Source organism: Leuciscus leuciscus (genome assembly GCF_965113295.1).
Source record: "Leuciscus leuciscus genome assembly, chromosome: 13".
NCBI lineage: Eukaryota > Metazoa > Chordata > Actinopteri > Cypriniformes > Leuciscidae > Leuciscus > Leuciscus leuciscus.
This window is the reverse complement of record NC_138737.1, coordinates 35918700-35934229: the sequence shown is the minus strand read 5'-3', so window position 1 is coordinate 35934229 and position 15530 is coordinate 35918700. Positions and strand designations below refer to the sequence as shown.

At 39.6% G+C, this 15530-nt stretch overlaps 1 long non-coding RNA gene across 1 annotated transcript; it reads left to right on the top strand.

The window, feature by feature from the left end:
* Window positions 1-9264: 9264 nt before the first annotated feature.
* LOC309513121 lies at window positions 9265-10131 on the top strand. Its single transcript, XR_014211323.1, has 2 exons — window positions 9265-9814; window positions 9887-10131. It is a non-coding gene; the product is annotated as an uncharacterized lncRNA (long non-coding RNA).
* The last annotated feature ends 5399 nt before the right edge of the window (window positions 10132-15530 follow it).

Below are 15530 nucleotides of genomic sequence, written 5' to 3'. Positions count from 1 at the left end.
AATTCGTACGATACTCGTACATATTTGTATACTCGTACACACACTGTCAGAAAGTTGATATTAATTGCATTGTATTGATTACAATTAGTGATGCACCGATGTGAAAATTGAGGCCGATACCGATAACCGATATTAATATTGCTGTTATGGCCGATACCGATATTTGCCGATGTCGATATCTCTGTATAGAATTTTTTTTTTAATGATTATCAAATAAAGAGCTATTTTCCAAAACACTTTTTTTTTTACTTTAGAAATGACTGATATTGGGCACCTTTACCTGTGTGCAAAATATGTCACATACGACACACATGCATTATACTGCATTGCATATACAGTAATGTGTGCTGGTCAACTTGTCTAAAATTAAGAAACCCTTAGAAAACAGTAAAAAAAACACACACAAAAAACAGGAACATTGTGTAAAATGAAGATAGGCTACTTTATTTATTATTCCAATATCCAAATATCGAGGGCTTGGAACCAGAGGGGCGTAAGTGGCATTTGACAAACTTTACAGGAGAGCCAAAACAAAATTGACCACACTTCAATCAACTGTATTTATTAACCTTCAACCACAACATTGCAACCACATACATACTTATATGAGTAAGTTCTTAAGTGAACATATTATGGAATATTAACACGATGAACATTCTAAAACCTTGCAAAATCTTGAAAATATGGCAAAAACATCAAATACGCCTTTTTGGCACCAAACATTTCCAATTCTTCTAAAGAAAAATAGGGCGTATCTGCTGATCAATGCAGAAATGATTGGTCAAAACATTGGTTAAAAACACTCTAACTTCATAACTTTTCATTTTATTTAAAATACTGTATACATAGTCATTTCATCATTTCAAACTGTTTAACATTTCATTTCTAACCGTTTAATTTCAATTCTCATTTATGAGTTCACATTCATGTCAAACAGTTTAACATTTAATTTCAAACAGTTTAATTTCTCTTGTTTATTACACATTTCACTTTTTAGTTCACTTTAGTTGAACTAAAAAGTTCACTCACTGCCCACTGTCAGAGTGTTATAGAACTCTGCATAACAGTGAGGAATACTCCCATTGGTGCACAGGGTGAGTAGGTCTTTTTTCTTTAAGGCACTGATCACTGGAGGATTTTCATACAATGAGCTGGGGTGTGTGGTTCCGGTGCCTCTGGTGCCTCTTGTTGCCTGTTGTGCCACCGTCAGTTTTCGGAAGGTTGGGGCGGTGAAATCATACTTGAAGAAGATTGTTTTTGGTTCATCTTTCGTGTAGCGGAACCATTTAATCTTCTGCCAATGAACTGATTGTCCCTCCTCATCTTTTGTTCTGTTTTTGAGTATGTGGTTGGAGAGGGACTTGAAGTCCAGAAAGTCCTTGTGTTCAAGTTCATGTACACTGTATGGGTCGTTCCTTCTTGCCATTCTCACAAGTGTGTAGTAGCCATCAGTAAATAGAAGTATGGGAGTAAATAGAAATGGGAGTAAATAGAAACTTTTCTTCTTGCAGTTTACACTGCAGCATGCACACTATCACACTCCATGTCTAGTAGCCATCCATGATGGCTACTACACACTTGTGAGAATGGAAAGAAAGAACGACCCATAGTGTACATGAACTTGGACACAAGGACTTTCTGTACTTCAAGTCCCTCTCCAACCACATACTCAAAAACAGAACAAAAGATGAGGAGGGACAATCAGTTCATTGGCAGAAGATTAAATGGTTCCGCTACACGAAAGATGAACCAAAAACAATCTTCTTCAAGTATGATTTCACCGCCCCAACCTTCCGAAAACTGACGGTGGCACAACAGGCAACAAGAGGCACCAGAGGCACCAGAACCACACACCCCAGCTCATTGTATGAAAATCCTCCAGTGATCAGTGCCTTAAAGAAAAAAGACCTACTCACCCTGTGCACCAATGGGAGTATTCCTCACTGTTATGCAGAGTTCTATACTGTTCGTTGCTCAGACTCGCTCTCCCAGTTTAAAACTAGATTAAAGTCGCATCTCTTCAGCCAGGCATTCATATAATCCTACAGTTCAAACTACAATCCGGCCTGTAGCTCATAAATGCCAGAGGAGAACTGGCCCCCGACTGAGCCTGGGTTCTCCCAAGGTTTTTTTTCTCCATTAGGTCACCTGATGGAGTTTTAGGACACCATTAGGTCACTTGATGGAGTTTTTCGGTTCCTTGCCACTGTTGCCTTTGGCTTGCTCAGTTGGGGATATTTTGGGGATATTTAATTTAATTTTATCAATCAATAAATTCCTCTTGAAACAAACATTGTTGTATTATTTTAATTTAATACTGTGAAGCTGCTTAGATACAATCTGTATTGTGAAAAGCGCTATACAAATAAACTTGACTTGACTTGACTTGACTTGAATCGTATGGTAAATTAACTTATTTATAACTGTCTTAATTTATGTTTCAAGAACAATAGTAATTGCACATAGAGTAAGTCGAGACTTTCTTGTTTTACAGCAGAGAAGGAAGACCAGTCCTTATATCAACGCAAGCTAATCGAATAAGTCCTTTGTTTCGGGTGAGGAAGGAACATCTGGTGCCCAAAGAAGACAGAAAGCTGCGCGAGTCCATTGGTATGTCTTGTATTGAAACAATGCTGTAATATGTAGTTCATAATTTGATGTTGACAATTTTACATTGTACAGGTTATCACTTGGTTTTTGACCAAGTGAAGCTCTTGAAACAAGTGACAGGAGAGTATGTAACTTGTCTGGAAAGTATCAGAGTCGCATTTGGCACGCGTGCCTTAGGTTGCCGACCCCTGGTCTAGCCTATAGTCTATGGTACCAATCACGTTAGTGAAGCCTGAGTAACATATACTGTAATCGGCATGGTCATGAATGCATGATCTTCATAAAAAATTATGATAGCCTAAAAAAAAACTGCTTAAAAAAAAACTGCTTTACAACATTGGGTCTTAAAGGTGCTGTATGTAGCTTTTCTACTAAAACGAATCCTTTTTTTATTGCCTGTGTGTGAAGGGGTTGTAATATCACATTAAAATGATCCACTTTTCGGGTTTTGCTATTACCTCTGAAAGCAAGTATTCTTATGTTTATGTGAAGGTGCCGGGTCGGATTTACCGCGAAATCCAGTGACGTCACCTGCATGCGCGGAGCGCTCCCGAGCCTCTCGCCTCGTCTAGCCTACTGATTTTTCACTCAACAGCGACGACACTGCAACTTATGACATGGACTTATGACTTATGCAACTTATGACATGTCTGATAACACTAAGAAACGACCTGCTCCCAGCACAACACAGACTCCAACACAAACTCCACATATTGATAAAAAAAACAATAAAACGTTTTTTTCTTTCTGCTGAAGCTCGTATTAAAGGCCAGACGTGAATCGGATGAACTTCGGGTGAAAAAACACGGATCAACATCGGCAGGGCGTTTGAATCATGGAGAGACCTTATCTACAAACCTAGAATGTATACATTTCCTGAAGAAAATGTGAAGTAGTGCTTGCAGTGGCAAAATTCGGCACGGTTGATAGGGTTCCATTCTTATCATGGTACGAGCATGGAGCATTAGTTCAACGTCAAGCTGATAAAAGTAGCCTATTATTGTAACGTTGCAGTGGGAGTTTACCTGAGTTTCTAGCATGTTGTGGGATGCTCTCTCTGGTGTGTTGCATGACGCGTCTCAGTCTGGCCGGTATCCACAGTGCTCGCTCATAAATTCGAGCACGCGCAAGAGCACGCGCTTGTCAACTTATTGGTTGCAATCTGAAACATCACCGCTAGAGGCCGCTGAAAACTACATACAGCTCCTTTAAGTGGCTTGGAAATGCCACAAAAAAACCTAAAACTGTTTTTCTAAACCTAAAAGCGCCAGGTAAACTCCGAATGACACGACAGACAGCACTTTCCATCAAGTTCTCCGCATCTCCAATAGTGTAAAGGAAAGAGCCACTCGCAAATAATCTTAAGGCAATGCAAACAGTTTGTGCTGTAGTTAAAGCCCGACTCCGACAAGTCGAAAATAAGTGTGCGTTTCCAACAAATTAATCATGTAAACGACAATCTCACCAGTCACGAGAAAAAATATATATCTCAGAAAGTGCACTATTGTAACGCAAAATCTCAGTTCTTCGTACCTCAGGGCCCGTTCTTCGTACGTCGCTAACTCAGTTAGCTGGATTTGATTATTGGCGATTTGGCATGATCTGGGATTGTTTGGTTCTTCGACGCTCATCCTGGACTTGCTGTCATAGCAACAGGTGCGCAAGCTTATTTCATGTTAAAAGGATTAGATCCCGGCTTCATAAGCGCTGGACTTCCCGTATCAGCTCCGCTTATGAAGCCGCAGTCTAATCCTGTTAACATGAAATAAGCCTGCTCCCGAGCAGGTTTAAGCTTGCGCACCTGGGGCCCGTTCTTCGTACGTCGCTAACTCAGTTAGCTGGATTTGATTATTGGCGATTTGGCATAATCTGGGATTGTTTGGTTCTTCGACGCTCCTCCTGGACTTGCTGTCATAGCAACAGGTGCGCAAGCTTATTTCATGTTAACAGGATTAGATCCCGGCTTCATAAGCGGAGCTGATACTGTACCAGCCATTTGGATTATAGACATACTTAATTCAATGCAGCAACAAATTATTTACAGTGTAGCAAGATGATTTAAAACTCATTTACCTGTAATTAAGGTGTTGCTGTTACTGGTCCCTGGCTTTAGGTCTAAAGGCCTATTTATACTTCTGCGTCGAACTTACGCCGTAGCTACGTCGTAGGCTGTGCTTAGCGCGCGTACCCTTTGGCGTACCCTGATGCGCACCTCTCCAAAAATGTAACAACGCGTCAATTCTACGCGGACGCAAGCGCTGTGATTGGTCTGCTAGAACCCCTCCCTCGGGTTTCACATGGTCCCTCTGCATGAGTAATTGCACGTCAACGCGGACAACGACGCAGAAGTATAAATTAAAACCAACGCGTTGCCTACAGCGTAGAGGCTCCGGCGTAGGTCCGACGCAGAAGTATAAATAGGCCTTAAGGAAGAGCTGCCCCCAGGGATGCCCTCCACAATGGGTCGGTTCTCATTTAGCCCAAGGGCCAGCTCTTCTGCCGGGGTATAACGTGGGGGTGCAGGACCACCACCTGTTTTTTTCTGCTCCGCCTTTTTCTTGGTTGCAGATAACCATAAACAGACAAACACATCATTTAAAATGTCTTTGCTAAAAGAGACTAATCAGTAGAAGTAGAAAAGATTACCAGTTTGAAGAATATTCTTGTACTTCACTTTTACTTGTTCCCATGTCCTAGTGGGTCCTGAGGTGGCTCTGACATTAAGCAATTATGAAATGATTAAAATACAAGAATATATACTGTAATAAGTGATATACCCATAACATGGAACACTTGCGCATTTAATTTGTCTGTTACTTTTTGCCAGCCCTCTCTCCTGGCTTTTGCACACTTTGATTCCCAGTGTTCCCTGGCGTTTTAATTATTTTTTCAAACTCTGCATACCAAACTCTGCATGCTGCTCTGCTGCGTTGAAAAACTGAGCGCGCTCTTTGGCCATGGTGAGCAGCCAATAGCAGCGTTGCTGATCAATGTTTCTACTATCGATACATATCCCCTTTTAAACCAGCGCGTGAACGCGCAATTATCTCACTAACTCAATCCAGCTATACTAATCATATCCGGCAGGTGTGTTCGAAGAACCAAATTAGTCAGATCATGATTAGCACGATGATATCATCTTGGATGTCTCGTTTGATCTCAGATGTTTTAAGCAACGTACGAAGAACGGGCCCCAGTTGCTATGACAGCAAGTCCAGGATGAGCGTCGAAGACCCAAACAATCCAAGATCATGCCAAATCGCCAACAATCAAATCCAGCTAACTGAGTTCTTCGACGCTCATCCTGGACTTGCTGTCATAGCAACTGGGGCCCGTTCTTCGTACGTTGCTTGAAACATCCAAGATCAAATTATGAGACATCCAAGGTGATATCATCGGCCTAATCATGATCTGACTAATTCGTTTCTTTGAACACACCTGCCAGTTATGATTAGTATAGCTGGATTGAGTTATCTGAGATAACTGCGCGTTCATGCGCTGGTTTAAAAGGGGATATGTATCGATAGTAGAAACATTGATCAGCAACGCTGCTATTGGCTGCTCACCATGGCCAAAGAGCGCGCACAGTTTTTCTCCGCAGCAGAGCCAGAGTTATTGAAGGTTATGCAGAATATGAAACCTTAATTAAAACGCCAGGGAACACCTCAAAGTGTGCAAAAGCCAGGAGAGAGGGCTGGCAAAAAGTAGCAGACAAATGAAATGCGTAAGTGTTCCATGTTATGGTTATATCACTTATTACAGTGTATATTCTTGTATTTTAATCATTTCATAATTGCTTAATGTCAGAGCCACCTCAGGACCCACTAGAACAGTGTTCTTCAACCCTGCTCCTGGAGGACCCCCAACACTGCACGTTTTCTTTGTCTCCCTAATCACACATACCTGATTCAACTCATCAGCTCATTAACCCATGTGATGATGAGTTGATGAATTGAATCCGGTGTGTTTGATTAGGGAGACAAAGAAAACGTGCAGTGTTGGGGGTCCTCCAGGAGCAGGGTTGAAGAACACTGCACTAGAACATGGGAACAAGTAAAAGTGAAGTACAAGAATATTCTTCAAAATGGTAATCTTTTCTACTTCTACTGTTCTTTGTCTCTTTTACAAAAGAAAAGCACCGTTAAATGTGTTTGTCTGTTTATAACAGCAACCAAGAAAAAGGCTGAGCTGAAAAAAAAAAACAGGTGGTGGTCCTGCTCCCTCACATTATACCACATTATACCCCAGCAGTAGAGCTGGCCCTGGGGTTAAATGTGAACCGACCCATTGTGGAGGGCATCCCTGGGGGCAGCTCTTCCTCAGACCAACAGCCAGGAACCAGTAGCAGCAACACCTTCATTACTGGTAAATGAGCTTTAAATGATCTTGCTACACTGTAAAATATATATACATATATATTTTTTGCCGCATTAAATTAAGTAGGCCTATATAATCCAAATGGCTGGAACAGTAATTTCAACTGTTAAATATTGAGTAGTGATCAATTGCTTTGACTTGTGAAGGTGAAAACTGCTGAACTTAATGTAAGAATATTTTGCCATGAGTTACTGATCACATTTGTTCATATAGTGTAGTTCATTGTAATGCCATTGTGTTTCCTCTTTTGTGCAGTTTTACATAATACACCAACACTTGTACCTGTTCCCAAGAAAGTAGCGGCTGAAATATGTGCAGTAAGTGGACTTTTTCTAACTTTACATCAAAAGGGAAGAAAGTGCAACACTTTGTAATGCCCATTTGTTTCCATTGCACAGGACAGTGAAGAAACCCTCTCAGATGACTGTCCTTTGGAGGAAGTACTTGTAAGTGCATAAATAACTTTACTTCATTTATAGTAACTTGTGTACATATTATTTCTGACTGCAATATGAGTTGCAGGAGGAAAGGCCTACTGCACAAAGTGATACAGAGGTGGGCAGTGTAGTAACCTACTTGTACTTTTTATTTTTGTTGCATGAGGCTTGTGTTGACAGTTCTTTTTTATTTTATTTTATTTTTTTATTCTTTTTATCCAAACATGGCACAGGGTGATATCCGTATATAAACGGAATCTACAACAGAAAATTTAGTATTTTGACCTGAAAAAAACGAAAAATGAAGGGGAGAAATAGAACTTGACACCTTAAAGAAGAAAAAAATGGCACTAGAGATTGAGTTGCTTCAAAAGGAACTTCAGAGTCAAGTCAAGTCAAGTCAAGTTTATTTGTATAGCGCTTTTCACAATACAGATTGCATCAAAGCAGCTTCACAGTATTAAATTAAAATAATACAACAAAGTTTGTTTCAAGAGGAATTTATTGATTGATAAAATTAAATTAAATATCCCCAAAATATCCCCAACTGAGCAAGCCAAAGGCAACAGTGGCAAGGAACCGAAAAACTCCATCAAGTGACCTAATGGTGTCCTAAAACTCCATCAGGTGCCTTAATGGAGAAAAAAAAACCTTGGGAGAACCCAGGCTCAGTCGGGGGCCAGTTCTCCTCTGGCATTGGATAGAGGCCGGATTGTAGTTTGAACTGTAGGATTATATGAATGCCTGGCTGAAGAGATGCGACTTTAATCTAGTTTTAAACTGGGAGAGCGAGTCTGAGCAACGAACAGTATCAGGAAGACTATTCCAGAGTTTTGGAGCCAAATGTGAAAATGCTCTCCCTCCTTTGGTGGTTCTGGATATCCTAGGTATGACCAAAAGCCTTGAATTTAGTGATCTTAAAGAGCGCGATGGATTATAGGGCGATAGAAGATCCGTTAAATAGACTGGAGCTAAGCCGTTTAGGGCTTTATAAGTCAGTAGCAATACCTTGTAATTAATACGGAACTTTATAGGTAACCAATGCAGTGATGATAAAATCGGTGTTATATGATCATATTTTCTTGATCTCCTAAGAACTCTAGCGGCGGCATTTTGGACTAACTGTAGCTTGTTTATTGAGGATGCAGGACAACCAGCTAATAAAGCATTACAGTAATCCAGTCTCGAGGTCATGAATGCATGAACTAACTTTTCTGCATCAGAAACTGATCGCATATTACGTAGCTTAGCAATGTTTCTAAGGTGGAAAAAGGCTGTTTTTGTAACATATGAAATATGATTTTCAAAAGACAGGTTGCAATCGAGTATAACACCCAGGTCTTTTACTGTAGAGGATAAAGTAACAGGACATCCTATGATGTTAAAGTTGTATTGTGCGAGGTTTTGTGGGTGGTTTTTTGAACCGATAAGTATTACCTCTGTCTTGTCTGGATTTAATAAAAGAAAATTACGCGTCATCCAATCTTTTATATCTTTAACTAGGGTTGGGCATCGAGAACCGGTTCCAACTGGGAACCGTTTAAAAAATAACGATGCCATTGGAATCGTTTAGAAAATTTGTTTTCGATTCCGATCATCGGTTCCAAACGCGCAAGTTTTGGTTTCCATAGTGGCCACTGGATTTCCGGAAGTGCTTGCCGCGCCCGCTTGTTCTGTTGCAGGCATGGAGCACGGTAAGCGGCGCTCAAAAGTGTGGCTTTATTTCACCTTAAAAAAGCCTGGGTCGGCAGAGTGCACGTCAACGCGCTACAAATATGACTAAACACCTAACGTTACGCCTGCATGGTGTACAAAATTTACAAGGAGTGTAGCGTGTTCGACATATGTCCACTGTCTCTGCGCGCTGGTCCACTGTCTCGTCCTCCTCAGGCAACCCTGCGCGACCAACGTTAGTAACGTTGCCAGGATCGAGTGCAAAATAATTAATCTGTAATGTTTTTTATTTTGAATAGAAATCATCACTCATAAAGCGTCATTCACGTCTTCTCCGGTTTATTTGTGTTCACATACATGCAATAAACAGCATCCGCCAGGGCTCTTAATTCAATGGTGCGCATATTTGGAGAAATAATGATTTATCATCACATGTTTGTAAAATGATTCGCGTCAGTTTATGATATCAGCGCTCTCTCATTCGCTGTACAGCTGTCAATCATCTCACGTGGACCAACGTGATATGAGGTATTTTTTTTTAAATGAATAGAGAATGTTTATAGTATACGTGTTAAGCAAGGTAGCTATTAGCTGCATATAAAATGCTAAATATAACATATTTCAACATCTTTTTTTTTTAACTTAAAACCATTTTAAACCGCGACCGGAATATGATACAAATCAATGGTGTTTTAAAGTGAGCTTTTATACATTGAGTTAGTTATGTCCAGAGAGTCCAGACCAGGGTGCAAGTTCTGCATAAATCTGTTTTTTGGTCTGGTGCAGAGGCATTCCTAATTTTCTCCCACGTGGGCTGCAGCTCCCAAAACTAAAACTAAATCAAAATAAAATGTTCCTCTGTGAAATGAGCCTGTGACAGGTTTTGACTCCACCCCTCAAAGAATCGGAATCGAGAATCGAAAAGAACCGAAATCGAAATGAAGAATCGGAATCGGAATCAGAATCGTTCAAATCAAAACGATGCCCAACCCTATCTTTAACACACTCTGTCAATTTGGAAAATGTAGCGTTTTCATCCGGCCGTGATGAAATATATATTTGAGTGTCATCAGCATAACAATGGAAACTAATCCCATGTTTCCTTATAATATTTCCAAGTGGCATCATATATATTGAAAATAACAGAGGGCCTAATACAGATCCCTGCGGCACTCCATAGTTTACTGGAGTTATGATCGATTTTTCTCCATTTAAATAGACAAAATGGTAGCGGTCAGATAGGTATGATTTGAACCAGCTTAGTGCTTGTCCTTGAACACCAGTATCATTTTGTAGTCGATCTAAGAGTATTGTGTGATCTATAGTATCGAACGCAGCACTAAGATCAAGTAAAACTAGTATTGAGATACAGCCTTGGTCAGAAGCTAAAAGTAAATCATTTGTGATTTTAACGAGCGCAGTTTCAGTGCTATGATGCGGTCTGAATCCAGACTGAAACTTTTCATAGATATCATTTTGTTGCAAGAAAGATCCCAGTTGAGCGGACACCACTTTTTCTAATATTTTAGACATAAATGGAAGATTTGAAATGGGTCTATAATTTGCTAGATTATTATGATCTAATTGTGGTTTCTTAATGAGAGGTTTTATAACTGCCAGTTTAAATGTTCTTGGAACATGACCTAAAGATAAAGATGAGTTAATAATATTGAGGAGAGGCTCTTCCACTACAGGTAACACTTCTTTCAGTAGTTTAGTTGGTATAGGATCTAATAAACATGTTGTTGTTTTAGATGAAGTGATAAGTTTATTTAACTCTTTTTGTTCTATAGTTGTAAAGCACTGTAATTGTTCTTTCGGGGGGATAATTGAAGCTGAATTATAAGGCGCGATTGAAGATTGAACGTTTATAATTGTGGTTCTGATGCTTTCTATTTTCTCAGTGAAGAAGTTCATGAAATCATTACTACTGAACTGTAACGGGATATTTTGTTCGGGTGACGTCTGTTTATTTGTTAGTCTAGCCACGGTGTTAAATAGAAACCTTGGATTGTTTTGGTTGTTTTCTATTAGTTTGCGGAGGTGCTCAGCCCTGGCAGCTTTTAGGGCCTTTTTATAACGCGACATACTGTCTTTCCACGCGATTCTAAAGACCTCTAAATTAGTTTGTTTACATTTACGCTCTAAAATACGGGTTTCTCTCTTTAAAACATGCGTAGTATTGTTATACCATGGTGCTTTATTTTTCTCTCTGACCTTTTTTAATTTAATAGGTGCAACCACATCCAATGTTCTAGAGAGAATGGTGCTCATAGTGCTAGTTAGTTCTTCTAGTTCATCTGTTTGTTTGGGTTCAGGCAGCAGCTGAGACAGATTAGATAAGCAATTTGAGAAGTTATCTATGGTGGATGGGAGGATTGTTCTGCCTGGTTGATAACGCGACGCCGCATGACATATTACAGCAGTACGTAATATGCAAGTTACCATGTAGTGATCAGTGACTACGGTAGCCAAGGCTAGAGATAATAGGGATGTTTTTCTAACATCTAAGAGCGTAACATTTAGTACAAGTACTTCAAATGAAATAAACTTATAACCCGTTTTCTGAGTAACATTTAGAATATCTTTATAAATGGTTGCAACACCTCTGCCACGGCCAATCAGACGGGGCTCATGCTTATAACAGTTTCCAGGAGGAGTAGACTCATTAATACCGAAATAATCAATCAATCATTCAAGAGTAAGTGCTAAATACACTATTTCACACAGAGTACTATTGCTGACCTTGGATAACAATATATCTTATTGCAGGCAAAAGATGACCATCATTGGCTTTTCTTGACAAAGAATAATTGAAATAAAACTCAAGGAACTAAGCATGTTGTCTTGTCTTCTATTCATTTAATGAAGGTTTTTGTTTAAAAAAAAAATAAAAAAAAATGGTGTTCCACAATTCTGTCCCGTGCAGCTCTGCCACTAGGTTGGTCCAAGTGCACTGGCTGGAGGTCATCATCAGGCTGCACCTCCACCACAGGGGTCCTCTCCTTTCTGATGGTGGCACTATTGTGGAGTATGGCACATGCAACAATAATGTCACAGGCCCTGTCAGGTGCAACCCTCAGACACTGAAATCTTTCCTTTAGTTGCCCAAAGGTCATTTCAATGCGTGCCCTTGTCCTGGCTAGAGCTGCATTGAAACGGGTTTGTGGTCCGGGGTTTGGGTCAGGGAATGGCGTCATGAAATACTGCCTGCAGGTATAGCCCCTGTCACCAAGCAGGATCCCGTCGTAAGCACCTGGAAAAATGCAGTTTTTTTAGGCTCAGAATAAATGTATGTAATACAGTGAGCTTGATATTAAATATTTCCTTACCACGTTCAAATAATGTGCATAAATGTGACTCTCTGAAAATCCTGGAGTCATGCACAGAACCAGGCCATTTTGCTTCCACATTTGTGATGTAGGACATGGAGTCACACACCATCTAAGATATTTTTAATCAGTCAACTGCATACTTTTTGATTACATTACTTTTTGTATTATTTGATATATTCTGGACTCGCTTCTCCAAGGTAAATGGTGAATTGTTTGATGTCAGGCTGCATGCTCAGAAAGCGGCAGTGGATTGTGCAGCGTGAGACCAGCTTCAGCGACAGGTTCTTGTCGTAAAAACGGACAAGACATGGCTGCGAAAGACTTCCCGTATCACCTCCGCTTATAAAGCCGGGATCTAATCCTGTTAACATGAAATAAGCCTGCTCCCGAGCAGGTTTAAGCTTGGGCACCTGTTGCTATGACAGCAAGTCCAGGATGAGCGTCGAAGAACCAAACAATCCAAGATCATGCCAAATCTCCAACAATCAAATCCAGCTAACTGAGTTAGCGACGTACGAAGAACGGGCCCCTGGGGCCTGTTTCAGAAAGGAGGTTCAACTGAGTTGACTTACCCTGAGATGGGAAACTCTGAGTTTTCGGTTACAGAACAGCGGAAATTAGTTAGTTCAATCAACTCTGAGTTGACTGACTCTGAGTTAAGCGCGTGCACCACCACTATAAAAAGCCATTATCAATGGAGTGCAGATATTATGAGTCACCATGGTAACAGCGCCAGACAAAAAGAGGTCTGCATATTTCTCACCAGCTTCTGCAAGCGTACGAAGACATATTATAATTTTTTAAAATATCGGCTGCAGCAGCGAAGGACAACTAGAGTTAGCTAGGGAGAAAATAGTTGCTCGAGTCAATGCGTATGTTTACATTTTAATTAGTTATACAGTGTTGGGTGTAATTAATTACCAAGTCATCTAAATACTGTCATTTATTTAAAGGGATTACTCTTAATTCTTCTGTAATTTGAAGTAAAATCTGATGCAATTGCATTAGACTATAGAACAATTCTGTATATTTAACATACATTTTTAAAAGGTATATTTTTTATGTAACCTTCTCCCTCTACACACTTTGGTCAATTCAAGAATAATCCATGCAATTGTATATTGTTTATTTGAAAGCATTAAAAGTGCAGTTTCTTGTCTCTCCTTGTATTGTTCAAGTGGTTGAGGTTGATATGGGATTTATTAATAAGTAGACCAATACTTTCTAAAGATAGTCATTATTACATGAATCTAATTACACGGTTGAAGATGTCATTTGTAGTTAGTAATTAATAACTATTTTAGAGTAACTTACCCAACTGTTATAATATCAGAGGTGAAACTGGAAGAACAGTATGTTATTCAACCTAATTTTAATTTTCATGGGTGCAATCCTGCAGGTATTAAAAGAACATGGCAGCAGCTGAAAATTAAATATAAGAACATAATTCAATCAGGTAAGGTTTGAGCATATCATGGGTGTAGGGCTACCTGAATTTACAAATATTTGACATATTAAATAACTAAATAGCATCCCAGTGTCTAGCAGTGCAGCAGCATTTTTGGCTGGGGGAATTCCTGGAGGGACTTCAGAGCCAGTCACTCCCGAAGATCCAAGGGCCTTCATAAAATGTAAGAGGTTTACATATGTGTTATTTCTTATATAGGCTATTTTTGATATTTCCATTTATTTTACTTTGGGTTGGGTTTTTTGTTGGTCCCAACAGATTCCGATGGTAATATCTGTCTTTTGGAGCCTCCTGTCCCAACAAAACCTGCAGGCAGTTGTAAGCAGAGGTGGAAAGAGTACTGAAAATTTGTACTCAAGTACAAGTACCGTTACATTGCTGAAATAATACTCAATTACAAGTAAAAGTACTGGTGTCAAAAAAGTAATTAAGTAAAAGTACAAATTACTCTTCTCAAAAACTACTCAGAGTACTAGTTACTAATTACTTTTTAGCTGGCGATAGTTAATGCATTACCAATAAAAATATTCAACAAAATCATAGATTTATGTAGAAAATAGCTACTTTTAACACGTTTTTACCTTATTGTCAAAGGACATTAATTAGTGGATACTGGAATTTCTAACTTCAATATGACACCTTGAAATATGTCAATATTCAGTAGGCCTAGCCTATAATTTTTAATACCATCGGGAAAACTACTACATACTAAATATTTTAATATCTAAATTGTCCATCCATTTTGTCAAGGCAATCATTATTTTCAAGCATTGAAAAGCACAACACTCATTGTAACAGTAATCTATTTGAATGGAAAAGTTTAATTCAAGTCTTCTAAAGAGACACGTCCACTTCATAAGGTGAGATTTTAATTTAGGCTTTTGTTTACATATTTAAACATTGATCAATAACCATTACAATAATCTAATATTTACTCACTCAGTGTATTTGTCTTTACAATAGGGTAACGTGAACTGTTGCAATAGCTCACACACAGCACAAGGAAGCTTGATTTCAATTCAACTGAATTTAATTTGCAAAAAGACTAGATTTTTCATAGCTTTTGACAGCGTTTAATTCAAGAGCATGGAGAGATTGGAGCTGGACGTCATTTGAGTCTGCAGTGAGAACCACTTGGAGAGATTCGCGATTGCACATGATATGACACACAGTCCGAGAGCGCACACTCAATATCCGAGTCCAGTTCGTTCGTATATTTGAGAGCTCGCGTCCAGTTTTCTGCGATTACATGAATGTGCCCTCGCGTTATAATATTGTTCGTGACATTTGCCATTAAAATATGCCATAGAAACTTGCAGGTATTAATAAAATTATGCGTAATAGGCCTAACGTTACCTGCAATCCCGCGCTGAGAGGAGGCGGGTGTGTCAAACTCGCTGTCGTTGAGATGAGAGAATGAGAACGCGCAGCTGGTAAAATATAGATATTTTGACAATACTACTATGTAGTTGTTTGTTGTTCCAAACTTTCAGTCCAGCCATTAATCACTCTGAGCTCCTCGCCTCCTTCATGATCAGCTCTTCAAACCTATATGGGGAGGCTGCAGACCTGGAGCCGGTAGATCTACGCCCCTAGCAGTTTTACGCCCCTGGCAGTTTTACGCCCCTG